The 14,049-nt window shown below is 34.6% G+C and overlaps 1 protein-coding gene across 12 annotated transcripts in view; it reads right to left on the bottom strand.

Moving 5' to 3' along the window:
- GPHN (gephyrin) overlaps window positions 1–14,049 on the bottom strand; it is a 650,480-nt gene that overhangs the window by 221,308 nt on the left and 415,123 nt on the right. The gene's annotated exons all lie outside the window — the stretch shown is intronic.

Here is a 14,049-nt window from a genome sequence, read left to right as displayed (position 1 = left end):
AAGAGAGGTAAACTGGTTGAGTGTATGCTCTAATACACACAAAGAGTCCAAGTACAAAGAATAAGAGACGTTCTTTTTCTGTACATTTGTAGAGAAAATGTACATCATTTTCCTCATTAAGGAAATCTCTGTTGAATCACTAGTTGACCAAATAGCTAATGGAACAGAGACTTCAGTAACCAATAATTAATAACAGCCTTGACAAGAAAAGTTAACCAACAAATCAAAAACAATACTTATGACAAAGAGCAACATAATACCCCAGGGAGGGGGAAGAATCTAAGTTCCAGAGTTTCCACTTATAATATTCAAAATATCCAGTTTGCAACAAAAATTACAAGCTATGCAAAGAAGTAAGAAAGTGTGGCCCATATACAGAAAAAAAAAAGAGGAATAAATAGAAACTATTTCTGAGAAAGCTCAGACACTAGGCTGGCTACTGAAAATCTTTAAATCAACTATTTATTTTTTCAAGATTATTTTAGCTACTTGGGGGTCTTTTGTGGTTCCCTATAAATTTTAGGATTGTTTACCCAAGGATACAAAAATACTGATTTGAAGGGACAGATGCACCCCAATAGCAGCCTTATCAACAACAGCCAAATTATGGAAAGAGTCCAAATGTCCATCGATGGATCAAAGGATAAAGATGTGGTACATATACAATGGAATACTACTCAGCCATCTGAAAGAAAGAAATTTTGCCATTTGCAACAATGTGGATGGAACTACAGTATATTATGCTAAGCAAAATAGGTCAATGAGAAAAAGAGAAATACCATATGATTTTACTCATATGTAGAATTTAAAATGGAAGGAGATAGGTAGAGGATGGCTAAATGGGTGATGGGTATTAAGGAGGGCACTTGTTGTGATGAGCACTGGGTATTATATGTAAGTGATAAATTACTAAATTTTACTCCTGAAACCAATATTAATTTATATGTTAACTAGAATTTAAACTTTTTTTTTTTAATTTATCGAGAGAGAGAGGGAGAGAGAGTGAGCAAGCGAGCACAGGCAGACAGAGTGGCAGGCAGAGGTGGAGGGAGAAGCAGGCTCCCCGCCGAGCAAGGAGCCTGATGTGGGACTTGATCCCAGGACGCTTGGGATCATGACCTGAGCTGAAAGCAGCCGCTTAACCAACTGAGCCACCCAGGCACCCCAAGGATTCTTTTTTTTTTTTTTTTTTTAATTTATTTATTTTTCAGAGAGAATGAGTACAGGCAGGCAGAGTGGCAGGAAGAGGCAGAAGCAGGCTCCCCGCAGAGCAAGGAGCCCAATTTGGGAATCCATCCCAGGATGCTGGGATCGTGACCTGAGCCAAAGGCAGCCGCTTAACTGACTGAGCCACCCAGACATCCCTATGTTAACTAGAATTTAACTCTTTCAAAAACTTGAAATGAAAAAAAAAAAAAAAATCAACTACTTAAAATATTTTGAAAGAGTCAAAGAAAATCACGGACAAAGAACTAAACAAAGCATGAGAAAGATGTCTCACCAATGAGGAACAGCATAAAGAGATAGAAATAAGAAAAAGGAAACAAATGGAAATTCTAAAGTTGAAAAGAACAGTTGACTCTTGAACAATGCAGGGGTTAAGGGTGCCAACCCTCTGTGCAGTCAAAAATCTGTATAACTTTTGACTCCCTAAAATGTAACTACTAATAACCTACTGCTGATTGGAAGCTTTACCAATGTAAACAGTTGACTGACATATATTTCATATATGTATTATATACTGTATTTTCACAATAAGCTAGAGAAGAGAAAATGTTATTAAGAAAATCATAAAGAAAAAGAAGCTAAAAAAAGGAAATCATAAGAAAACTATATTTACAGTACTATACTATGTCTATCGAAAAAAATGCACATATAAGTGGACCCACACAGTTCAAACCTGTGTTGTTTGAGGTTAAACTATAAAACTAAAATAAAAAATTCTCTAGATGGATTCAGTAGCAGATTTGAGCAAGCAGAAGAAAGGATTAGTGACTTAAAGATATATCAATTGAGAATAACCAATCTGAGCAGAAAGAAAAAAAGAATGAAGAAAAATGAGAACTTCAGAAAACTATGGGAGGACACTAATATATGCACCAATTATCCATAATGGAGTCCCAAAAGGAGAGGAGAGAAAGAGGCAGAGAAAAATTGAAATTTTCCAAATATGATGAAAGACATAAATCTACATATCCAAGAAGTTCAACAATTCCAAGTTAAAGAAATCTAAACCGAGACACACTATAATAAACTGTTGAAAGACAAAGAATTCTAAAAGCAGCAAGAGAGAAGCAACCTATATGAGAGATCCTCAATAAGATTAACAGCTGATTTCTCAAGCAGCAAGAGAGAAGCAATGTATATGAGAGAACCTCAATAAGATTAACAGCTGATTTTTCAGCAGAAACAATAGATGTCAATAGGTAGCAAAATAGCATGTTCAAAATGCTGGAAGAAAATGATCTGTCAACCAGAAATTTTGTATCTAGCAAAACTATAATTCAAAAGTGAAAAGGAAATAAAAGTATTCCCAGATAAACAAAAGTTGAAAGTTCAATACTAACAGACCTTCCCTAGAAGAAATGTTAAGAGTCCTTCAGGATGAAATGAAAGGACACTACACAGTAATTTGGAATTCACATGAAGAAATAACACTGGTGCTCAAAATAGGTAGATATAAAAGTAATATATTTTTTGGCTTGTAAATCAATACAGTTTAAAAAGAAAACTATATAAAATAATAATTATAAATCTGTGTTGGTGGGCACACAAGGTATAAATATGTATTTTGTGAAAGTAACAACATGAGTGAGATTAGGCAAAGATTTTGCATAATATTTAAACGAATTTTGTATTAATCAAACTAGACTGTTACAAAGTAAGATGTTAATTTTAAACCCCGGAGCAACCACTAAAAAGACAACTAAAAAAATTTGCCAAAAGAAAAGAGGGAAAAATTAAAATGACACACTAGAAAACATCTATTAATCAAAATTGAAGGAAGTAATGGAGAAAATGGGAACAAAAATGATAAAAGACATACAGAAAATAACAAACTGGAAAAACAAAATATTACTTTTTTACTAAGTACAATACATGTAACTGGTTTAAACTACCCAATTAAAAGGTAGAGACTAGCAGAATGGATTAAAAAAAATGATCTAAGTATATACTTTAGATCCAAAGACAAACAGGTCGAAGGTGAAAGAAGGAAAGATTTTTTTCTATGCAAACAGTAATTAAGAGAGCTAGAATGGCTCTAATAAAATCAGATAAAATGGACATTAAGACCAAAACTGTCACAAGAGACAAAGAGAAAAAAATAATGATAAAAAGGTCAATCCACCAGAAAATATAAAAATCATGAGCATACACACACCTAATAAAAGACCCAAAATATATGAAGCAAAAACTAACAGTATTGGAGAAAAAGTCCAATGATAATAGTGAAGGAGATGTCAACATTCCACTTTCAATAATGGTCAGAACAACTAGTAACATCAACAAATAAAACAGAACTGAATACTGAACAACAGTATAAATCAACAACCATAGAGAAAATCTACCCAGTAACAAACAGTAAAATATACATTTTTCTCAAGTGAACAGGGAACATTTTCCAGGATAGACTATTGTTAAGCCACAAAATATATCTTTCTAAAATACTAAAATCATACAATGTATCTTCTCTGACCATAATGAATGTGGAAAACAATATAGAGAGAAATTCATGAATTTGTGGAATATGTGGAAATTAAACACATTCTTAATTGATGAGTCAAGGAAGAAATCCCAAATGAAATTACAATATTTTGACACGAATGAAAATGAAAACACAATATATCCAAACTTACAGGTGCAGTAACAATAGTGTTCAGAGGGAAAGTTGTAACTACAAATATGTACTTTAAAAAAGAAGATTTCAAATCAATATGCTAACCTTCTACCTTAAAGAACTAAAAAAAAAAAGACTAAATAAAGTCTAATTAAATAAATTAAATATTTATTTAATAATAAATAAATAACTAATAAAGACTAAATAAGACTAAAATAAAGACTAAAGAACTAAAAGAAAAAAAACCAAAAAACAAAAACCAAACTAAACCTAAAGCAAAGAGAAGGAAAGAACTAATAAAAAGTATAACAAAGATAAAATAGAGAACAGAAAGACACTGAATCAACAAAACCAAAGTTGGTTCTCTGGAAAGAGCAATAGAATTGACAAACTTTTATCCAGCCTGGACTGAGAAGAAAGAAAACTCATATTTCTAAAATCAGGAATAAAAGTGAGCATATTACTATTGATGTCACAGAAATAAAAATTATAATATTATAAACAGTTGTATGCCAAAAATTAGAAAACCCAGATAAACCCAGAAATTATGAAAATAGGTACAAGAAACAGAAAATCTGGAGTAAACATGTAACAAATATCAATCAATAATCAAAAAAACTTTCAACAAGGAAAAACTCAGGACCAGATGGTCTCACTAAAGAATTCTATCAAATGTTTTAAAAAAAGAATTAACACAAATCCTTTATAAACTCTTCCACAAAACTGAAGAGGTGGGAACATTTCTTAACTCATTTTATGGGGCTAGTATTACTGTGATACCAAAGACAAATAAACACATCACGGGAAAAGAATATTATAGACCAAAATTCTTTATGAGTATAGATACAAAGATCTTAAATAAAATACTGGAAACCGAATCCAACAGCATATTAAAATGATTACATACCATGACCAAGTGGGATTTATTCCAAGAGTAAGTATAATCAGAAATATAATCAACACATTAACAGAATGAAAAAAAAATCCCCATGATCATCTCAATTGTTGTAGAAAAAGCATTTGACAAAGTTGAACACCCTTTCATGATAAAAACACAGAGAAAACCACAAATAAATAGAAGGCAACTTCCCAATCTGATACAGGACATCTAAGAAAAATCCATAGTTAACATCCTACTTTTTTTTTTTTTTAAGATTTTATTTATTTACTTGACACAGAGAGAAATCACAAGTAGGCAGAGAGGCAGGCAGAGGGAGGTGATGAAGCAGGCTTCCTGCTGAGCAGAAAGCCCGATGTGGGGCTCGATCCCAGGACCCTGAGATCATGACCTGAGCTGAAGGCAGAGGCTTAACCCACTGAGCCACCCAGGTGCCCTAACATCCTACTTTTAATGATAAGAGACAAGAAACTCCTCCCTAAGATCAGGATCAAGGATGTCTTCTTTCACTTCTTTTCAACATTGTACTGCAAGTTCTAGCCAGGGAAATTAGAGAAGGAAAAGAAATAAAAGGCATCCAAATTGGAAAGGAAGAAATAAAACTATCTCTTCATGGATGGCATGATGTTATATATATAACATCTCATAATTCACAGAAAGATTAGAACTCTAAATTCAGCAAAGTTGTAAGATACACAAGCTCACAAAAAGTTGTATGTTTATACACTAACACTGAAAAATTAAAAAAGAAAATCAACAAAGCAACCTCATTTAGAATAGCACGAAAGAGAATAAAACATTAAGGAATACATTTAACCAATAATGTGCAAACTACACTGAAAATTATAAAACTTAAGGGAAAAAAACCCAAAAAACAAAATGGGAAAGATGTATATTGTTTATATTGTTAAGATGGCAATATTACCCAAATGGATCCACAGATTGAAGCAAACCCTACAAAATACCAACAGAGTTTTTTGCTAAAATAGAAAAACCCATCCTAAAATTCGTATGGAATCCCAAGGAGTCCCTATAGCCAAAATAATCTTGAAAAAGTAAGTTGGAAGATTGAAACTTCCTAATTTCAAAACTTACTTAAATGGTACAAAGGCAATCAAAACAGTATAATACTGGCATAAGGATAAACATACAAATCAGTGCAATAGAATTGAGAGTCCAGAAATAATCCCTTTTACATTTATGGTTAATTGATTTTTGACAGAGGTGCTAAGACCATTAATGGGAAAGAATAGGCTTTTCAATAAACTGTGTTGGAACAACGTGATATCCAAACTCAAAAAAATGAAGTTGGATCCCTATCTGACACCATATATAAGAATTATTCAAAATGAACCAAAGACCTAAATATAAGAGCTAAAGTGATAAAATACTTAGAAGAAAATGGGAAAATATTCATTATTTTACATTTGGTAATAGATTCTTAGAGTACAAGGAACAAGAGAAAATTTACACAAATACGATTTCACCAAAATTGAAAACTTGGGGGCACCTGGGTGGCTCAGTGGGTTAAAGCCTCTGCCTTCGGCTCAGGTCATGATCCCAGGGTCCTGGGATTGAGCCCCACATCAGGCTCTCTGCTCGGCGGGGAGCCTGCTTCCTCCTCTCTCTCTGACTGCCTCTCTGCCTACTTGTGATCTCTGTCTGTCAAATAAATAAATTAAAAAAAAAATTGAAAACTTGGGGTGACTGGGTGGCTCAGTTGGTTAAGCATCCCACTCTTGATTTCAGCTCAGGTCATGATTGCAGGGTGGTGAGATCAAGTCCCACATCAGGCTTCGCTCAGCATGGAGTCCCTTTGAGATTCTTTCTCCCTCCCTCTCTGCTCCTCCCCACTCTTATGTTGTCTCTCTGAATAAATAAACAATAAAATCTAAAAAAAAAATTTAAAAACTTCAGTGCATCAAAGGACATTATCAAGAAAAGTAGAAAAGACAGGCTACAGAGTGGGAAAAAAATATATGCAAGTCATGTATCTGATAGTGGTCTAGTACCCAGAATACATAAAGAAAATTTACAACTCAAAAACAAAAGACAAATAATCCATTTTAAAATTATCTCATTCTTTAAAAGAGGCAAAGACTTGAATAGACATTTCTTTTAAAAAGATGTACAAAAGGGCAATGACCAGCAATAAAAGATGTTCATCATAATTAGGCATTAGGGAAATGTAAATCAAAACCACAATGAGATACCACTTCACACCCACTCAATGACTACAGTTTCATTTTTTAAAAAAAATTATTTGTCAAAGAGAGAAAGAGAGAGAGAGCAAGCAGCAGGCAGAGGGAAAAGCAGGCTCCCAATGAGCAAGGAGACTGACATGGGATTCAAGATCCCAGGACCCTAAGATCATGATGTGAGCTGAGGCAGACACTTAACTGACTGAGACACCAAAGCTTCCCTTAATGTGTTTTGTTTTGTTTTAAGAAAAATATAAAAAATGAGTATGTACAGAAATTGGAACCTCACATATTGCTGTTGCGTATGTAAAATGATACATCTCAGCAGAAAAGTTTTGTGGTTCTTCAAAAAGTTAAACAAAATTATCATATGATTCAACAATTCTATTCCTAGGTGTATATCCAAGAGAATGGAAAAATAGTATTCAATCCAAAACTTGCACACAGATGTTCATACCTGCATTATTTTAATTACCAAAAAGTGGAATCACTCCCAGTGTCCATCATTTGATCAGTGGCTAAACAACATGTGGTGTACCTACACAATGGAATATTGTGCAGGCATAAAAAGGAGTTCTGATATATGTGACAACACAGATGAACCTTGAAAGCATGATCTTAAGCAAAAGCACCTAGGCATAAAAAGCCACAAATTGTATGATTCCATTCATATGTAATGTCTGGAGTAGTCAAATCCATAGAGACAGAAAGCAAATTAGTGGTTGCCAGAAGGTGGGGAAAGGGATTATGGGGCATGACTGACTAATTGGTATGGTGTTTTTTGGCAGGGGGTAGGGGAGTGATAAAATATTCTGGAATTAGGTAGAGGTGATGGTTGCCTGACACTGTGAGTGTATCAAAAGCCATTGAACTGTATTCTTTAAAATGATTAAAATGGTGAATTTTATTTTATGTGAATTTTACTTCAATTAAGTTTCAAAAGGAATCCTTCCCTAACCCAATATAATGAAAATGTTGGCTTACATCATTCTATAAAACTTTACGGTTTTTGCCTTTCATATTTAGGTCTCCATTAAGCTTAGAATTGATTTTTGTATACTCTATGAGATAGAAAAACCAGCTTCATTTTTTTTTTAAATTATAGATAACCTACTGTCCCAGCATCATTTATTGAAAAAAAGAATTTTTCAACTAGTATATAGAACAAACTCTCATATACCAAGTGTCCACATGTGTGTTGCTGTTTTTTGGGCTTATATTCTGTTCCACTGGTCTGTTAATTATTGCACCAATAATGCGGTACTTTAATTATGTCATTCTAAGACATGATATTTATAGAACAGGTCTTTCCACTTTTTTTTTCCTTATTCAAGCACATCTTGGTTATTTTGGCCTTTGCATATAAATTCTATATAAATTTTTTAAGCAGCTTATCAAGTTTCTCTCTTCCTTTCTTAATTAAACACTTGTGCACACACACACCACTTACAAACTGTTAAGATTTCATTTACTGTGTTTGTATAGAAAAGTATAAAAAGTTTTTGATACCCCTCTGATTAAAATTTATTTCTGGGGCAGCGTGAAAGCAAATGAGAAAAAAATGAGAAGGTAATTCGAATGGGTATTAATCTTTTGTTTCATTTTTATTTTTTATTTCTTTTTCACATTTATTTTTTAATATGGAGAATGTATCCATGTATTACTTGTAAGACCACAGGCATTTTTAATAAGATTTATTTATTTGAAAGAGAGAGCAAGACAGAGAAAGAGAGAGCATGTGAGTGGAGGGAGGGGCAGAGAGAGACTCTTAAGCAAACTCCCCACTGAGCATGGAGCCTGAAGGGGAGCTTAATCCTATTACCCATGAGACCATGATCTGGGATGAAATTATGAGTTGGATGCTTAACCTACTGAACCACCCAGGTGCCCCAATACAATTACAAACATTGTTAGTAATAAAAACCATGAGAGGGATTGTTTCAAAATTAGGAAGTGGCCTATGCACTCAACAATTAGGGAGAAGTAAAAGAATGAACACTCTGTCTTGTACACAGTTAATACTGAAAAGTTATTTCCGTAATAATGAAGTAGAAGCAAACACTAACTTTTAAGAATTATAAGTTCCCTTTGAGATAGAAGAAATGGAATAAAGAATTAACTCAGAAAAATAGTTTAAGCAGAAAGGACAGATATTTACCCTTGATGTTCTTTACACTAACACAACAAAAAGCAAGAGAAGAGAATAGGGAAAAGGAGGAAGTGAAAAAAGGTAAAGAACTGAAAATTGCAATTTGTCAATGTTTACAAAGAAGTCAATAAGAGATGAATCTAAGCCTTGCCAAGTAGTGATGATCCCCCTAGAATAAGCAGAATTTGTAGTGGGTTATGTCAGCACCAAGAAGAAGGAATGCCAAATCACTTCCAAATAACATTCCTATTCTAGAGAACTAGTAAGTTCTCTTATTGTTTTATGCAACTGATAGTATGGAGAAAACAATCTGTCCCAGTTAATCTCAAACCTGCAGATATGGAATGCAATTTAAACTGTTAATTATTAACAGAATTTTCCCCATTTAGGGAAACTGTAATGAGAATGAATACATTTTTAAGGAACTGTGCTAATTCTTTCAATCTATGTTGCTTTTCTGCCCTAAAGCTTATTTTACTGGTTGAGAGAATACTTCTAAAAGAAGCAATAGATTCCTCATATCAGGGAGATCATATAATAGTCTTTCTCTGACTGACTTATTTCGCTCAGCATAATTTGAGAGGCAAAGTGGGGGGTATGGAAGGAATAAATGAAACAAGATGGGAGCGGGAGGGAGACAAACCATAAGAGACTCTTAATCTCACAAAACAAACTAAGGGTTGCCAGGGGGAGGTGGGGTATGGAGAGGGTGGTTGGGTTATGGTCATTGGGGAGGGTATGTGCTATGGTTGAGTGCTGTGAAGTGTGTAAGCCTGATGATTCACAGACCTATACTCCTAGGGCAAATAATACATTATATGTTAATTAAAAAAATGAAAGAAGAAATAGAGAGTTATAAGATCAAAATTGGAATACAAAACCAAATTACCACTTCTCTTTTATTTATTTGATATATATATATATATATATATATATATATATATAAACATATAATGTATTATTTGTTTCAGGGGTACAGGTCTGTGATTCATCAGTTTTACACAATTCACAGCACTCAACATAGCACATACCCTCTGCAACATCCATCACCAAACCACCCCATCCCTTCCACCTCCCTCCCCTCCGGCTACCCTCAGTCTGTTTCCTAAGATTAAAAGTCTATTAGGGTTTGTCTCCCTCTCTGGTTTCATCTTGTTTCATTTTTCTTCCTTCCTCTACGATCTTCTGTCTTGTTTCTCAAATTCCTCATATCAGTGAGATCATATGATAATTGTCTTTCTCTGACTGACATATTTTGCTTAGCATAATACCCTCTAGTTCCATCCACCTCATTGCAAATGGCAAGATTTCGTTTCTTTTAAGGCTGCATAATATTCCATTAGAGATTTTATATATATATAGAAGTTATATATATATATATATATATATATATATATATATATCTTCTTCTTTATCCGTTCATCTGTTGATGGGCTTCTAGGCCCTTTCCAAAGTTTGGCTATTATCGACATTGCTGCTATAAACATTCAGGTGCATGTGCCCCCTTCGGATCACTACATTTGTATCTTTAGGGTAAATACCCAGTAGTGTGATTGCTGGGTCATAGGGTAGCTCTATTTTTTAACTTCTTGAGGAACCTCCATACTGTTTTCCAGAGTGGCTGCACCAGCTTGCATTCCCAACAACAGTGTAGGAGGGTTCCCCTTTCTTTGCATCCTCACCAAAACCTGTCGTTTCCTGACTTGTTAATTCTAATCATCCTGATTTAACCATCCTGACCATCATACTACCCGTGAGGTAGAATCTCACTGTGGTCTTGATTTGTATTTCCCTGATGCTGAGTGATATTGAGCACTTTTTCATGTGTCTGTTGGCCATTTGGATGTCTTCTTTGCAGAAATGTCTGTTCCTGTCCTCTGCCCATTTCTTGATTGGATTATTTGTTCTTTGGGTGTTGAGTTTGAGAAGTTCTTTATAGATTTGGGATACTAGTGCTTTATATATATGTCTTTATTATCTATATGTCATTTGCAAATATCTTCTCCCATTCTGTCAGTTGTCTTTTGGTTTTGTTGACTATTTCCTTTGCTGTGCAAAAGCTTTTCATCTTGACAAAGTCCCAATTGTTCATTTTTACCCTTGCTTCCCTTGGCTTTGATGATGTTTCTAGGAAGAAGTTGCTGTGGCTGAGATCGAAGAGGTTGCTACCTGTGTTCTTAAGGATTTTGATGGATTCCTTTCTCACACTGAGGTCTTTCATCCATTTGGAGTCTATTTTTGTGTGTGGTGTAAGGAAATGGTCCAGTTTCATTTTTCTGCATGTGGCTGTCCAATTTTCCCAACACCATTTGTTGAAGATACTGTCTTTTTTTACATTGGATATTCTTTCCTGCTTTCCTGAAGATTAACTGACCAGATCAACTAGTCTTGTTTAGTTGACCAAGTCAACTAATCTTGTGGAGTTGAGGATCCATTGCTGGGCTCTCTATTCTCTTCCATTGATCTATGTATCTGTTTTTGTGTCAGTATCATACTCTCTTGATGATTACAGGTTTGTGATAGAGCTTGAAGTCCAGAATTGTGATGCTGCCAGCTTTGGTTTTCTTGTTCAACATTCCTCTGGCTATTTGGGGTCTTTTCTGATTCCACATAAATTTTAGGATTATTTGTTCCATTTCTTTGAAAAAAGTTATGGTATTTTGATATGGAATGAATTAAATGTGTAGACTGCTCTAGATAGCATAGACATTTTCACAATATTTGTTCTCTAATCCATGAGCATGGAAACTTTTTTCCATTTCTTTGTGTCTTCCTCAATTTTTCATGTGTATTCTATAGTTTTCTGAGAACAGATTCTTTGAGCCTTTGGTTAGATTTATTCCTAGGTATCTTATGGTTTTGGGTGCAATTGTAAATGGAGTTAACTCCTTAATTTCTCGTTCTTCTGTCTTTGTTGTTGTTGTTGTTGGTGTATAGAAATTCAACCGACTTCTGTGCATTAGTTTTATATCCTGAGAGTTTACTGAATTCCTATGTGAGTTCTAGCAGTTTTGGAGTGGACTCTTGGGTTTCCACATGAAGTATCATATCATCTGCAAAGAGTGAGAGTTTGACTTCTTTAGCAATTTGAATGATTTTCTTTTTGTTGTCTGACTCCTGAGGCATCCTAGGACATCCAGTACTATCCTGAATAGCAGTGGTGAAGGTGGACAGCCCTGCCATGTTCCTGACCTTAGGGGAAAAGCTCTCAGTTTTTCCCCACTGAGAATGTATTTGCTATGGGTTTTTCATAGATAGCTTTGATGATATTGATATGCATCCTCTTTATCCCTACACTTTGAAGAGTTTTGATCAGAAAGGATGCTGTACTTAGTCAAATGCTTCTTCTGCATCTATTTAGAGGATCATATGGCTCTTGTTCTTTCTTTTATTAATGTATTGTATCACACTGACTGATTCGTGGATGTTGAACCAACCTTGCAGCCCAGGAATAAATCCCACTTGGTGAGTAATATTCATGGTGAATAATCCTTTGAATGTACTGTTGGATCCTACTGGTTAGTATTTTGGTGAGAATTTTTCCATTTGTATTCATCAGGGATACTGGTCTGTAACTCTCCTTTTTGATGGGGTCTTTGTCTGGTTTTGGGATCAAGGTAATGCTGGCCTCATAAAATGAGTATGGAAATTTTCCTTCCATTTCTATTTTTGGAACAGCTTCAGGAAAATAGGTATTAAACCTTTTTAATTGTTTGGTAGAATTTCCCTGGGAAGCCATCTGGCCCTGGGCTCTTGTTTTTGGGAGGTTTTTGATGACTGATTCAATCTCCTTATTGGTTATGGGTCTGTTCAGGTTTTCTGTTTCTTCCTGGTTCAGTCTGGGTAGTTTATATGTCTCTAGGAATACATCCATTTCTTCCAGATTGTCAAATTTGCTGGTGTACATTTGCTCATAATATGTTCTTATAATTGTTTGCATTTCCTTGGTGTTGGTTGTGATCTCTCCTCTGTCATTCATGATTTTATTAATTTGGGTCCTTTCTTTTTTCTTTTTGATAAGTCTGGCCAGGCGTTTATCAATCTTATTAAGTCTTTCAAAGAACCAGCTCCTAGTTTCATTGATCTGTTCTACTGTTCTTCTGGTTTCTAGTTCATTGATTTCTACTCTGATCTTTATTATTTTTCTTCTTGACCTGGGTTTATGCTTTCTTTGCTGTTCTTTCTCCAGCTCCTTTAGGTGTAGGGTTCGGTTGTGTATTTGAGAACTTTCTTGCTTCTTAAGAAAGGCTTGTACTGCTATATACTTTTCTCTCAGGACCACCTTTGCTGTGTCCCAAAGCTTTTGAACAGCTGTGTTTTCATTTTCATTTGTTTCCATGAATTTTATTAATTCTTTAATTTCCTGGTTGTCCCATTTATTCTTTAGTAGGATGCTCTTTAGCCTCCATGTATTTAGGTTCTTTCCAACTTTCCTCTTATGGTTGAGTTCTAGTTTCAAAGCATTGTGATCTGAAAATACGCAGGGAATGCTCCCAATCTTTTGGTACCAGTTGAGACCGGATTTGTGACCCAGGATGTGATCTATTCTGGAGAATGTTCCATGTGCACTGCAGAAGAATGTGTATTCGCTTCCTTTGGAATGTTCTGAATATATCTGTGATGTCCATCTGGTCCAGCATGACATTTAAAACCTTTATTATACCCTTGATTTTTTTTGCTTAGATCATCTGTCCATTTCAGTGAGGGGGGTGTTAAAGTCCCCTACTATTATTGCATTATTGCTGATATGTTTGTTTGAATTTGTTATTAATTGGCTTATATAATTGGTTGATCCCATGTTAGAGACATGCATATTTTAAAATTGTTAGGTCTTCTTGGATAGACCCTTTAAGTATGATATAGTGTCCTTCATCTTATTATAGTCTTTGGCTTAAAATCTCATTTATCTGATACAAGGATTGCCATCCCAACTTTCTCACTTTATATCTGGAGGTGTCTGTGG

This window comes from Meles meles, chromosome 6, assembly GCF_922984935.1.
Source record: "Meles meles chromosome 6, mMelMel3.1 paternal haplotype, whole genome shotgun sequence".
Classification (NCBI taxonomy): Eukaryota; Metazoa; Chordata; class Mammalia; order Carnivora; family Mustelidae; genus Meles; species Meles meles.
This window is presented reverse-complemented; position numbering and strand designations above follow the sequence as displayed.